Raw genomic sequence first — 13,900 nt, forward strand, 5'->3', positions numbered from 1 at the left:
TTCGAACACAGGTCATCAATTCCATTCCCAGTCGCCATGATCGTGCAATCGTCGGCATAAGAGACAATCGAGACTCCCTCTGGTGGTTGAGGGAGCTTTGAAATGTAAAAGTTAAACAGTAGCGGGGAAAGGACACAACCCTGAGGAACCCCCTGTTTTATTTTTCGCTGCTTACTCGTTTTGTCTCTAAACACTACCGACGAATGTCGACCACTCAGATAATTTGCCGACCACCGTTTGAGCCTCTGTGGGAGAGAGGAGGCCTCTATATCTTCTAGTAGCGTGGAATGGCAGACGGCGTCAAACGCCTTTGACAAGTCCAACGCTACTAGAATCGTTCTCTCACAGGGACGGTTACGGTTAAGGCCACGAGTTATCTGAGTGTTTATGGCGTTAAGTGCTGTTGTTGTACTGTGCACTTTACGGAAACCATGCTGATGCTTCGCTGGGGTCAGGTGGTTTGTGAAGTACGGGAGTAGCAAGGCCTCGAGTGTCTTCGTTACCGGGGAAAGGAGTGTTATCGGACGATACGAATCTCCTTTGTTGGCAGGTTTCCCCGGTTTGAGCAGTGGGGCCACTCTCCCCTATTCCAGATGTCTGGGAATGATGAGAGTGGCATAGACAGGTTGAGGACCTCCGTTAGGTACGCTACCCCCGCAGGACCCAAATTTTTCAGCATCACATGCATACTTCCGTCGGGACCCATGGCTTTGGAGGCTTTCGCCTTCCCGATGGCCACCTGAACTTCACCGCAAGTGAAAGCAAGGGGGGCACAAGTTGTTGGCAGTTTGTGCAGCCTTCTGGTCACTCGATGCTTGGCTTTGTCCACCGGAGGATGCAGTATGAACTGCCGGCTAAAATAGCTCGCGCATCGCTCCGGGTCCGACGAGGCATGGTCGCCGGAGGAAATTTCGACTCTGTCGTCGAGCTTCGTCGGATTAGACAATGACCTCACGGTTGACCAAAGCTTGCTCACACCAGAGGTGAAATTACATCAATCAATCAATCAATCAATCAATCAATCAATCAATCAATCAATCACATCAATCAATCAATCAATCAATCAATCAATCAATCAATCAATCAATCAATCAATCAATCAATCAATCAATCAATCAACAAATCAGTAAATAAATAAATGGCAAATGATAGTAGGGGAAACCTATTGCCTGAGTAGATAGACGATTCGACATTCGCGGAAGTCCGCCCGAATCTCCCGGCTGAAGCAGCTGTACTAGCAAATTACCACCTACGCCATGTCGATCTCGGGGACACTCGCATGAAGGACATTAATTTGGAGATTCGGAAGCGGAAAAAGTGGGAAGAGCACTTGAAGTCATGTAACTTCGACCCTGGTGTGAATAAGCTTTGGTCAACCGAGAGGTCCTTGTCCAACCCGTCGAAGCGCAACGACAGAGTGGAAATCTCATTCGGTTGTGGCGCCTCGTCGGACCCCAAGAAATAGATGCACAAACTGCCCAAAAATAGTTTTCACCAGCGGTGAAGTGAAGGGGGCCAGCGGGAAGGCGAAAGCCTCTAAAGCAACATTTGGGGTCCGCAGGAGTGCATACCAAACGAGGGTCCTCAACTTGTCAATGGCCACACTCATTATTCTTGATGTGTGGAAATCAGGGAGAGTGGTCCCACTGCTGTAACCGGGGAAACCTGCCAACAAAGAAGACTCCTATCGCCCGATAACGCTCCTTTCCCAGGTCGCGAAGCAACTAGAGGCCCTGCTACTCCCTTACTTCACCTACCACCTGACCCCAGCTAAGCATCAACATGGTTTCCGTAAAGTACACAGCACAACAACGGCACTTAACGCTATAAACACCCAAATAACTCGTGGCCTAAACCGTAACCACCCCTGTGAGAAAACAGTCCTAGTAGCGTTGGATTTGTCAAAGGCGTTTTGACACCGTCTGCCATTCCACGCTGCTAGAAGACATTGAGGCCTCCTCTCTCCCACAGGGACTCAAACGGTGGCCGGTGAATTATATGAGTAGTCGACAGTCGTCAGTAATCTTCCGAGATGAAACCTCGAAACCTAGAAGAATAAAACAACGGGTTCCACAAGGTGGTGTTCTCTCCCCCCTACTGTTCAACTTCTACATCTCGAAGCTCCCCCAGCCACTTCAGGGAGTTTCCCTGATCTCATTCGCTGATGACTGCCCCATATTGGCGTCTGGGAACGGAATTCATGACCTCTGCTCAAAAGTAAACGGCTATCTTTCTAGCCTTTCTCGCTTCTTCACTGCAAGGAGCTTAACACTCTCCAACGAAATCAACGGCGACCCTCTTCACCACCTGGACGAAGAAGGTCAGGCTAGAATTAGGCATTCACGTCGACGTCGACGACAGAGACGTGTAATAATTTAGCCAATTGGCGTCAGAATAAGGAATGAATAATGATTAGCAACTCAACCGTTGTTGATTACTACAGCTATTACTGCGAATTGCTGAAGTAATTGCTTCACATGTTGACTTACGTCTTGGTGGATATGGAAAGACCGTTCAGGTGACCGAACAAATGACCATCACAGTCCTTGGTTTATATTGCAAAGAAGATAAAGAAGGATTATTTTTCAAAGTCAATGCAAAGTCGAAGAATGAGTTGTGGCCATATATTTAAACATATGTTAGATCAGCAACCACTCGAATTTGCGCTGATAGTGCACGACAGTATGCAAATGTGAATGAAATACTAAGTGATGACACAATTCATCTCATGACTGATCATATAAAGTTGAATTTGCCAATAAAAAATCCTATCTAAACCATTAATGATTTGGAGAACCGGAATCGTTTATTGAAGTTTATTGGTTGTGTGCCGAAGGACACCCAAATTGCTACATAATATATGACTATATTTCTATCGCAGACATCAATAAGAAAAAAAATCATGGAAAGGATAGTGAAGCACATAATATGCAATTTCTTCTTTATCCAGGTATCGTGAATGGAGAAAACAGAGTGGGATTCTGTTAGAGTTTGATCCTCCAACTGTTGAGTCTGAAAGTTTTATTTATTTATTTGTTTGCAGCTATAATCTAGAAAATATAAACATTTCCTTACAGACTATTTTCAGTTAACAATTGCAATGGAATTACTAATTAAACTAGTTCATTCAGGAACTGCTTAAACCTAGGAAACTTAACTAACTGCTTAAACTTAGGTAATGAAACATCAATGTCGGCAGAATTTTTGAGCGTATTAAATTCCTTCATCGTTCTGGCAATTGGCGCATTAGAAGCATATATTGTTCTTACTCGATCTAATACAAAAATATCATGGTTTCGAAGGCTTCTAGATGGAATGTTAAAACAAATACGTTCTAGTAACAGTGGCGAGTCAATCGCACCACGTTTTACATCAAAAACAAATGGCAATGAAAGGATAGTTCTTCTACTATTTAAGGATTTTAACCCTGGCATTCAGTAAGCGGTCTCTAGTCACTAATAGTGACTTCTGGTGGTGAACTTGGATTTTGAGACTATTTGGTATTCAGTACGCTGTCTCACGTCTCTAGTCTCCAAAAATAAGTCACTACTTTGTCAGCTGGCTAACAGCAGGTCACAAAAATAGAAGTATGGAGGAAAAGCTTATTTCTTTCCACTTTATTAAAAAAAACGCGAAAATTAAGCGAGGAAATTTGTTCAACAAGAATTTCATTAGGAAATAAACCAAAATGCTTTAATATCATACAAATGTATTGAAAAAAAAAATTATTTCTTTGTGTTTAAAACATTAAAATCTAAAGATTGTTAAAAAAAAAATAAATCTAATAAAAAAATACTAAAAACAAAATAAAAAATCCTCTACGCCCGAGGAGGACTTGAACCCGGACCCTCTCGGCTGCCAGACTAATGCTTTGACCACTCGGCCATTGCGACTCTTTGAGCGGCGCGGGCAAAAGGCATACATAAACGCTATCAGTTGATTGTCTGTGTTTGCTTTCACCACACATTTTTGGTGAACTTTTTTTGACTCTCTCCTTCTGAATACCCAAATCGTCTCAAGTCACAAAAATAGCCACTAATTGCTAATCTCAAATTTAGTGACTTGAGATGAGACTGAATTACTGAATCCCAGGGTAAGTTAATTAGCTGACACTTAGCATTATAGGAAGGTATCGGCTCTTGAAAATGCAGCCACCGTAGAGCAAAGTGCAAAAAAGCTTTTTGAAAACGCTCAAGTCATTTTAATGACAGTCATCATAAGTAGTTTTAGCGTATATGGATCAGTGAAATCCGTGCTAAAACGGCAAACGAAAGCAAACCTAGAGTAGGATTTTGCGATAATGTAATTCAAATGACTATAAAAAAGAAATTTGGTACCAAAAGCTACTCCAAGATCAGATATTTCATTAACATAACACAACACAGAGACTCCAACATAGTAGCTGGTAGGGATAAGTGATCGAGATTTTGAAAACGAAATATAAAAGCATGTTTTAATATTTAGATGCAAATGATTCCTACTACACCAAGCTGCCGCATTGTCAAGATCCGATTGGAGTTTGATCGAGTCAGAAAGACTCGTGACAAAAAATTAGAGTATCTAAAGCAATGCCGTAAGTTATTAATAAAAATGACAAGCAAAAGAGGTCCGAGGACACTACCTTGCGGGACACCAGATAACGCAATAAAAGAACGTGAACAAATACCATCCACAACAACAACACAACAACGTTCCGCCAAGTATGACTTCACCCAAGACAAAAAACTAGAATGAAAGTCAAGGTCGGCTAGCTTAGACATTAAGAGTGAATGATTTACTTTGTCAAAACTCTTCGAAAAATCGGTATAGACCGTATCGACTTGAGCTCGATTCTGAAAGGCAAAAAGCCTTAACTGCAGAGAATATGTTTTCCTTAACTATAATTTTAAACAATTTTGACATGGTAGAAAGTTTAGAAATACGCCGGTAGTTGGCGATGTTATTTTTATTTCCACTTTTAAAAAGGGGAGTGATAGAGGTTACTTTCCAGGCCTCAATGAACCCACTGTCATTATGAGACTTATTAAATATTAATAAAATTGGGTAAGCAATTGCTGAGACATTCTTAAACAAGTAAGAGCATAAGCCATCTACATCCGTTTGATATGATGATTTGATCATCAAAATGCCTCTAATGACATCCTCAATGGTTAAGGAGAGCTCTCCAAAATTGATAGGGGAATCAAGGCTAGAAGCACCATCATCACTTAAGTTCGAATCAGGCTCAAAGTTTGAACTGAAAAGTCCGCAAAGAGATTGGCGGCTTCAGAAGACGAATGGGCACGGGTTTCATTATAAAACACTTGCGACGGGATACTTGAATACGAGTTTGTTGATTTGACATAATACCAAAAAGATTTTGGGTTTAGATTCAAATTTAGCCACATAGTTTTTATGGAGAGTCTTACTCCGTGATTTAAACTTACTGGAATAGTATAAATACTTTTCCTTGCGGAAAGACGAATTGTACTTTTTGAAAAACCTATTCTTTAAATTCTTAAGCTTCTTTAAATCCTTTGTATACCAAGGGATTTTGTAGCAATTTCTTTTCTTCAACGGGATAATACTCGTACAAATTTCATTAACTTTGGATTTAAAAATATAAAAGCAGTCGGTAACATCAACCCCAGCAAATATATAGTCCCAGTCTAGAATACCAATTATATCATTCATAACATCAAAGTTACAGTTCCTCAAACTGTAATTTTTAGATGGAGTATCAAGTTTAATGCTTCTGAACTCATAAAACTCCAATTGCAGAACAAGAGGAACATGATATAGGCCTGGGCACGACAGAGGGTCGAGACATTGATGTAGAGTAGGGTTGCCCAAATCAGCACATATGTGTCGCGGGCGACTGCGCGTGCAAAGCTTTGCACAGCAGTGCTGGGCAAGCGCGGATGCAAAAAGTTATCGGAAGGGGAAAACGAAGTCAACAGAATAGTGAGATTGTATGTGTGACAGTGATGGAAACTGAGTGTGCATTGTGCCATTTTCGGCCCTTTCGGAAGCAGCCGGCACCTTCAGCACAATCCATTGATTTTCGGCACTATTTTTGCGTAACTCAACGGAACTAATAAATATTTCTTTCGGATCCGCAATTAAAAATATTTTTTTTTACATTTAATCGAATGTGCTCAAACTGATTAATGATATAAACATAGAAACGCAAGCAGAAGAATCTCGCTTCCTCATTCTGCATATGCGCTTAACATTTTTATTTAAACAAGTTTGTCGAAATTTCATCTCTAAAGCAAATATTAAATATCATTTAATATATATGTACTTTATATTTAAATAATCATTTTTAGTGGCGGGCGAGTCCGAGATGTTTAAATTATCGAGATAGTACATTCAATTTGCGTAGATTTTTCCAATTTGTATAAAGGAAATTAAAAAAAATATTAAAAATCAACATGAATTCTTAGCTGCACTTTCACTTTATAATACTAAAATTGAATCGACTATAAAATTGCATAACGTCAGTTGGTGTCGAACACTCAAGCGGTGAGGATGTGATCGCGCTTTTATTGATTTTATTGCCGTCAACAAGCATTTTCGTAAAAGCGCTAGCACAACCTCATCAACAAAATTATTATTAATGGATAAAAGGGACATCTTTCTTCATTCGGTAATAAGTTTTGACATTTTAATGGCATTTCAAGTGCTTATCAAAACTTTACGACTCTCACATATTGACAAGATTTGACCATTTATCTTAATATTATGTATTTTTTTATAAAAATACAGTTTATACTTAAAAAAAATCCGTACAAATCCAAGGTTCAATCTTTTTANACCAAAAAGCCAAAATAATTAGAATTCAATGCTTGGTGCGGTATTTAGTGATGCTTTTTTAATTGAAGCACACCGAATGCATACATAGGTACATATGTATGTATGTATACAATATACACTAATGTTCTACATTAAGATGGAATTCATTTACTGAATAAAATGTGAGGAATAGATAAACTAAATATGTTTTGCGTTGCTATAAATGTATTGAAATTAATTTATTAATAAAATCGTGAGGAAATAGATATGTATATACACTTTTTACTGAACCAAAAAAAATATTAAACATGATAATAAAAACTTGGCGCTTTTGTTTTATAAANCTTATTATACTAGAATGAATGGGCTACAAAAATTTTAACCCAAAACATGTGTTAAAATTCTGAACAAAAACTGTGAAAATTTGATGAAACTTTGTTGATTTTTTTCAATCTTTCAAGTTGGGATTTATTTGCAAGGTTTTTGTTTGACAATGAGCTACAATTTTATAAAAAAAAATAATTAAAATTATTAAAAAAAAAATAAAATAAATACCGGGTGACCGTGTAATTTTGTCAAAGATGAAGACAATGATGATAAAACATTAATACACTATATAGTTCAGTTCATATTAATGAACATAAAATGAGATCACTATCGATAAAATGGAAATTCTCAAAGGAAATTTTAATTTCAACACATGGAATTTACATACATTTTTTTACTTTCAACCCCCGAATTGCTCAATTACTTCTATTTCTGCAGGATCACCATTAGGTAAATTGCATTTCCAAAGATTTTTTCAAAATAAATAGCGATGAGGAATATTTCACCCGCCGGTGATAAGAAATCGCAATCACCATAACGCATATCACTAATATTACTGTTCACAATCACGTTTACATTCAAAATTACAATTCATAATTTCGTTTTGTAGCAAATATGAAATATTGGTATATCCATTTACTTAAATGTAAACGGATTAAGAATCAAAGTGCTAGAAGAGATTTGAGCGTTTGGTACAAAAAGTATTTTTGATGTTGAAATTGTACTTAAAATCGGCAAATTGTACTTTTGTACATTTTAAAATTAATTGTAATGAAAAAAGTACAATTGTACTTAAAATATCAACACTGTTTCACTGGCGTGACAAAGCACTTGCTGCAGCGATGTCGGATTTGAGCGTACCCAATTTTTTACCGATAATAACTCATGCGAGGGATTTGGGTATTGGGCATTTTACAAGCCTATTAGGAAGTATACATATCTGTGTTCGTATAGAATAGTGGCTTATGTCGGAAGACTGGCTTTAGTACAATGAACCATTCGCAGCATACGAATGCGAAAGACTCACTGGCGCCGAGTCGTTGAAGAACTCTTGGAAAATAAACGTAAAAGACGGTAATGTTAATGGCGATGCTAGCAAGTCAATATTCGTATAAAGTTTCATAAAAAAAATTCCTTGTGGTTTAAAGAATATAGGAAATGGTACATTTTACTAAAGCCAGCCTCCCGACATAAGCTACTATTTCATACGAACACAAATATATTCGTCTACAAATAATGTTGATTATTTTAATTAAGTCCTAAGATAAGTTTGTGAATCTTATCAGTGTTCTATGTAAGAACCAAAAATCAATACCCTCGCCAATTAGAACTTTTGCTTTAAAAGAAAAATATACATAGCGCATTTACTCAATACTTGGTCTGGCATCACTGTTTGAGCATTGATGTGCTCAGCTCACTGTTGCCAAGGTCGTGCATTTTGCACTAAATTTAGTGCTTTTGGGAAACCAAAAAGCCAAAATAATTGGAATTCAATGCTTCGTGCGGTATTTAGTGATGCTTTTTTAATTTAAGCCCACCGAATGCATAGGTATATATGTATGTATGTATACACTAAACACTAATATTCTACATTAAGATGGAATTCATTTACTGAATAAAATGTGAGGAATAGGTAAATTAAATATGTTTTGAGTTGTTATAAATGTATTGAAATTAATTTATTAATAAAAACGTGAGGAAATGGATATGTATATAAATTTTTTACTGAATCAAAAAAATTATTAAACATGATAATAAAAACTTGGCGCTTTTGTTTTGGAAAAATTGGCTTTTTCTGGTGGCCTGATGCCACACTGGCTCAGTTGTCGCAAAAGTATACATACATACACAAATTTGTACTTGAAAATATGTGTGTAGTGGTTAATCATGCCTATTACGGTATCCGACGGATGCCATCCGCATGGATCTAATCCGATTGGTACTGTCATAACAAGCGAATGAGAAGGATTCGATTCATGAAAATGGGATCCCTCGGAAACAGACCTATTCCGGTCCGACAGGTACCATTCGCACGAATCTAATCCTTCTCACTCGCTTATTCCGACTCGCTTATTCAGTGCGAATCTGATTAGGGCATGTTACNCTAAGATAAGTTTGTGAATCTTATCAGTGTTCTATGTAAGAACCAAAAATCAAACCCGTTGGCAATTAGAACTTTTGCTTTAAAAGAAAAATATACATAGCGCATTTACTCAATACTTGGTCTGGCATCACTGTTTGAGCATTGATGTGCTCAGCTCACTGTTGCCAAGGTCGTACATTTTGCACTAAATTTAGTTCTTTTGGGAAACCAAAAAGCCAAAATAATTAGAATTCAATGCTTGGTGCGGTATTTAGTGATGCTTTTTTAATTGAAGCACACCGAATGCATACATAGGTACATATGTATGTATGTATACAATATACACTAATGTTCTACATTAAGATGGAATTCATTTACTGAATAAAATGTGAGGAATAGATAAACTAAATATGTTTTGCGTTGCTATAAATGTATTGAAATTAATTTATTAATAAAATCGTGAGGAAATAGATATGTATATACACTTTTTACTGAACCAAAAAAAATATTAAACATGATAATAAAAACTTGGCGCTTTTGTTTTATAAAAACTGGCTTTTTCTGGTGGCCTGATGCCACACTGGCTCAGTTGTCGCAAAAGTATACATACATACACAAATTTGTACTTGAAAATATGTGTGTAGTGGTTAATCATGCCTATTACGGTATCCGACGGATGCCATCCGCATGGATCTAATCCGATTGGTACTGTCATAACAAGCGAATGAGAAGGATTCGATTCATGAAAATGGGATCCCTCGGAAACAGACCTATTCCGGTCCGACAGGTACCATTCGCACGAATCTAATCCTTCTCACTCGCTTATTCCGACTCGCTTATTCAGTGCGAATCTGATTAGGGCATGTTACCACTTATAAATATTAGGTCTAGGATCCTAGCAAGTTTGTTAATAAACTTGTTAATCAGGAAGATTAATAGATTGACAACTACATATGTTTCAGAAAAACTATTAACATTATCAGGATACAAAGCTATGCTGTCATCAACAGGTGCCCAGGCCACATTACCTAGGTTAAAACCACCTAAAATACAAAAATTGCAATTTGATCGCTTATATACTAAATCCACAATGTTATCTATATGCGCTTTATACAAAGTATCTGTACTACTTGGCGGAATGGCGGTAGGATGCACTAATAATAAGTGTTGAAGAACCGTTCACGGATACACATATACTACGTTTATACGCACGTATTATTTGCAAATAACAATTTGCAAAATGGTAAACTTTGCCGTACAAACGCTGAGTTAATTTTTTTATTTGCAAATAACTAAATCACGCAAATAAGTATTGATAAGTGGTACTATTTGCAAATAAGCGCAAGACGCCGCCATTCTTAGGTTTATTTTCTTTTTCGATGGTCATCTTAATGCCTTTTTATAATCAAGACGTTGCCATTTTTAAATTTATTTTCTTTTTCGATGGTTATATTATTGCCTTTTTATAATCAGGCAATATTAAAAAAGATTTTTTCACCATCGAATATACAGTGAGCTAGGTATTTGCAAATTATTTTTATTTGCAAATAGCTTACGTATAAACGTAGTAATAGTTGATCTAGTAGTGAATCCCCATTCTGCAGTGAAAGAAGCGACGAGCGATGTTTCCGCTGAACAGCAATTAAAAGACCACCACTACGAGCATGTCCAGTTTTGATGGCTTCCCGATCCTTTCGATCGACGTTGTAGGTGTTGGGATCAAAAAATTCCCTGTCATAACAATCAGCATTTAGCCAGGTTTCAACCAGAACAAATACGTCATAGTCCAGATGTGAACTCAATTCATACAAGTTTTTAGACTTAGTTCTAAACATTTTGGTAATAGGTGCTGAGAGGCTTAGGGTAGGCTTCGATATTTGCAGATGCTGTTATGGATCTTGTTGAATTACGCCTCCTTGTGGAAAAAAACGGAAGGGTCGAACCTTTACATTAACTGGCCAGATATTGGCATTGACTACCCTATTATAATATGAATCTGATACTACCGGTTTGAAACTTATTTTTTTAAGATCGGCCACCTAGGCATTCTTTTTTGACGAGCATGAAACATGCCAGATATGCCTTGCTAATATCAGCATGTTTCGACACATAATTTAAAATATCATCTTCAGACACATTAGGCAAAAATGACGAGACATGCAGCCACTTCATACTCGGTACAATGCTTAATTCACCATTCTTGTTCGCCCCAATAGCTAGAGGCTGTCTAGAATTTTTGCGGTTGCTTCTCCACTCTGGGACTTGATTCCTATTTGGCATAAGAGCAGTTGACACATTCGGAGCAACTGGCAAGCCACCATGGATAGGCTGTAAAGTTGACGAGCCTGAATTAAGCGCAACCACCCTAGCAAAATTATCGGTGATGCAGTTTTAGTGTGTGTGATAGAGGTAGTAGCAGGTGCAGTAGGCTTAGTGGACGGCAGAGGCGGCGCTACAACAGAGGCACTCGAAGTCAAATTCGTATTCTCAACGTTTGTGACTTCAGCACTAGCGGTTATACAAATCGAGGCATCAGTAGTAGGCATATTAGAACATAAATCTTGAGAATTTCCAACAGAAGAAGGCGAAAGCGAAAAGAACAAGAGAGATTGACTCACAACGTTAGTGACAACAGCATTCGATATTGACCGAGAGTCAGAAGCGGCAGCAGCTTTGCTTATTGAATCATTTGCATTGACGACAGTGGACGAATATGAAGAACAATAGAGAGATTGATTAGCTGTATCAGCCACCTCCTTGTATTTGTTTACATCAGCAAAGCAGTTTGTGATCAATTTATGCAAGTCACTGACAACACATCGCAGGTCTTTTAGTTCTCATGTTAATGAAGATATTACATTATTAGAAACCTATATGCCACTAAAAGAGATTGGCCAGGAGCCTGCTGACGAGGAGTTGGAGAAAATGTTTCAAAATACCGATAACGAGGAGAACCCAACTTATGATGAAAAATAATTTAAAATTTCAGAACGAATTCCCTAACAGCAAAGCGACCGATTATAAAATTTTGCGTAGTGAGCAGGTTAAACTCCTACTTGAGTAGGCTGAATGAGGATGTGCCGAACGAATGTCCGGCATGCGGAGAGACCCCACATGACTCGAACCATCTCTTCGCATGCCCGGAAAACCCGACAACCCTAACGGCCTTGTCCCTGTGGACAGATCCCACAGAAGCTGCACGCTTCCTAGGGTTGCCGTTAGTGGAACTTGACGACAACGACTGAGATACCAACCGATCTGGGCGGGGTTGTTGTAGCCGCTACAACAACAACAACATTATAAAATTTTTTTTTTTTAATTAAATTCACGCGTTTTAACTCCACAATTACAAACCCGAGAACGGATGTTCGCTTTTTTAATATTTCAAAATTAATTTGTAAAACACGCTTTCACCTTCCATATATTTTAAGTTAATTTCCCTTCAATACACCAACCGAATGATCACAGATTTCTTCTCGTTTCTAACTTTTGGCGCACCTTAATTTACCAACCAGAAGTCTCCTTTCAGTGTTGCCGGAGAACAGAGTGAGTATTCAAAATGGCGTGGGGGATATATCATAATATTTTTGTGCAGCACTTCCTGCGTAGGCGGCCTTCTGTGTCGCTAAAGAATAGGGGCTGACCACCTTTTGCAGAGAACACCTTTCTGCGTAGGCAGCCTTCGACCGCGCTTAGGGATTATAACCCTCATTAAGTAGAATTCTCCTTTATGTGCTGCGAAGGGAGAGGGGCTGAACACCTTTTGCAGAGTACACCTGTAAGCGTAGGCGGCCTTCGGCCGCGCTTAGGGATTATAACACTCACTAAGTAGAGTTCTCTTTTCTGTGTTGCGAAGGAAAACGGGGCTGAACACCTTTTGTAGAGAACACCTTTCTGCTTAGGCGGCCTTCGGTCGCGCTTAGGGATTATAACCCTCACAAAGTAGAATTCTCCTTTATGTGTTGCGAAAGAAGAGGGGCTGAACACATTTTGCAGAGAATACCTATCTGCGTAGGCGGCCTTCGGTCGCGCTTAGGGATTATAACCCTCACAAAGTAGAATTCTCCTTTATGTGTTGCGAAAGAAGAGGGGCTGAACACATTTTGCAGAGAATACCTATCTGCGTAGGCGGCCTTCGGTCGCGCTTAGGGATTGTAACCCTGACTAAGTAGAATTCTCCTTTATGTGTTACGAAAGAAGAGGGGCTGAACACCTTTTGCAGAGAACACCTTTGTGCGTAGGCGGCCTTCGGCCGCACTTAGGGATTATAACCCTCACTAAGTAGAATTCTCCTTTCTGCGTTGCGGGAGAAGAGGGGACCTTACGATTTTTTTTGGGTTTTCACTATTTTTACCTTTAAAATATGAAAAATAATATAAATTTGGTACATGAACTGAAAGATAAATAATCTTTATTTTGACACTTTTATTTTTTTAATCGGTTATGTAGTTCATAAGATATTAATATTAACAAAATCTAAAAAAATAACAACACTAAATATCTTGAAAACTAGAACGCCCCGGAACATAAAAGTGGGTATATTTGAAAGCGGAGGAGCCCAGCTTTCCATGGCATAGTCAAAATTTGTCGCCCCGGATATCGTAATCTCCCCGCCATAATGAACAAGACGCTTCAACAGTGGAGGAAAAATTGTTGAAGAAGACGGCAGCGATTTGTTTCACTAGATCTGAATCACCCACAAATGAGGTAATT

The 13,900-nt window shown here is 38.4% G+C and overlaps 1 protein-coding gene and 1 long non-coding RNA gene across 4 annotated transcripts in view; both read left to right on the forward strand.

Annotated features, from left to right (window-relative positions):
* LOC108359790 (uncharacterized) overlaps window positions 1–3,466 on the forward strand; it is a 7,020-nt gene extending 3,554 nt beyond the window's left edge. The window contains exon 3 of the long non-coding RNA XR_001846995.1: window positions 1,882–3,466. This is a non-coding gene — a long non-coding RNA (uncharacterized LOC108359790). The remainder of the gene's footprint in view (window positions 1–1,881) is intronic.
* LOC108359788 (transmembrane protein 104 homolog) overlaps window positions 1–13,900 on the forward strand; it is a 53,319-nt gene that overhangs the window by 22,485 nt on the left and 16,934 nt on the right. The window lies entirely within an intron of this gene.

Source organism: Rhagoletis zephyria, unplaced genomic scaffold (genome assembly GCF_001687245.7).
Source record: "Rhagoletis zephyria isolate East Lansing unplaced genomic scaffold, Rhagoletis_zephyria_1.1 Rzeph_scaffold_00460, whole genome shotgun sequence".
Taxonomy (NCBI): Eukaryota; Metazoa; Arthropoda; class Insecta; order Diptera; family Tephritidae; genus Rhagoletis; species Rhagoletis zephyria.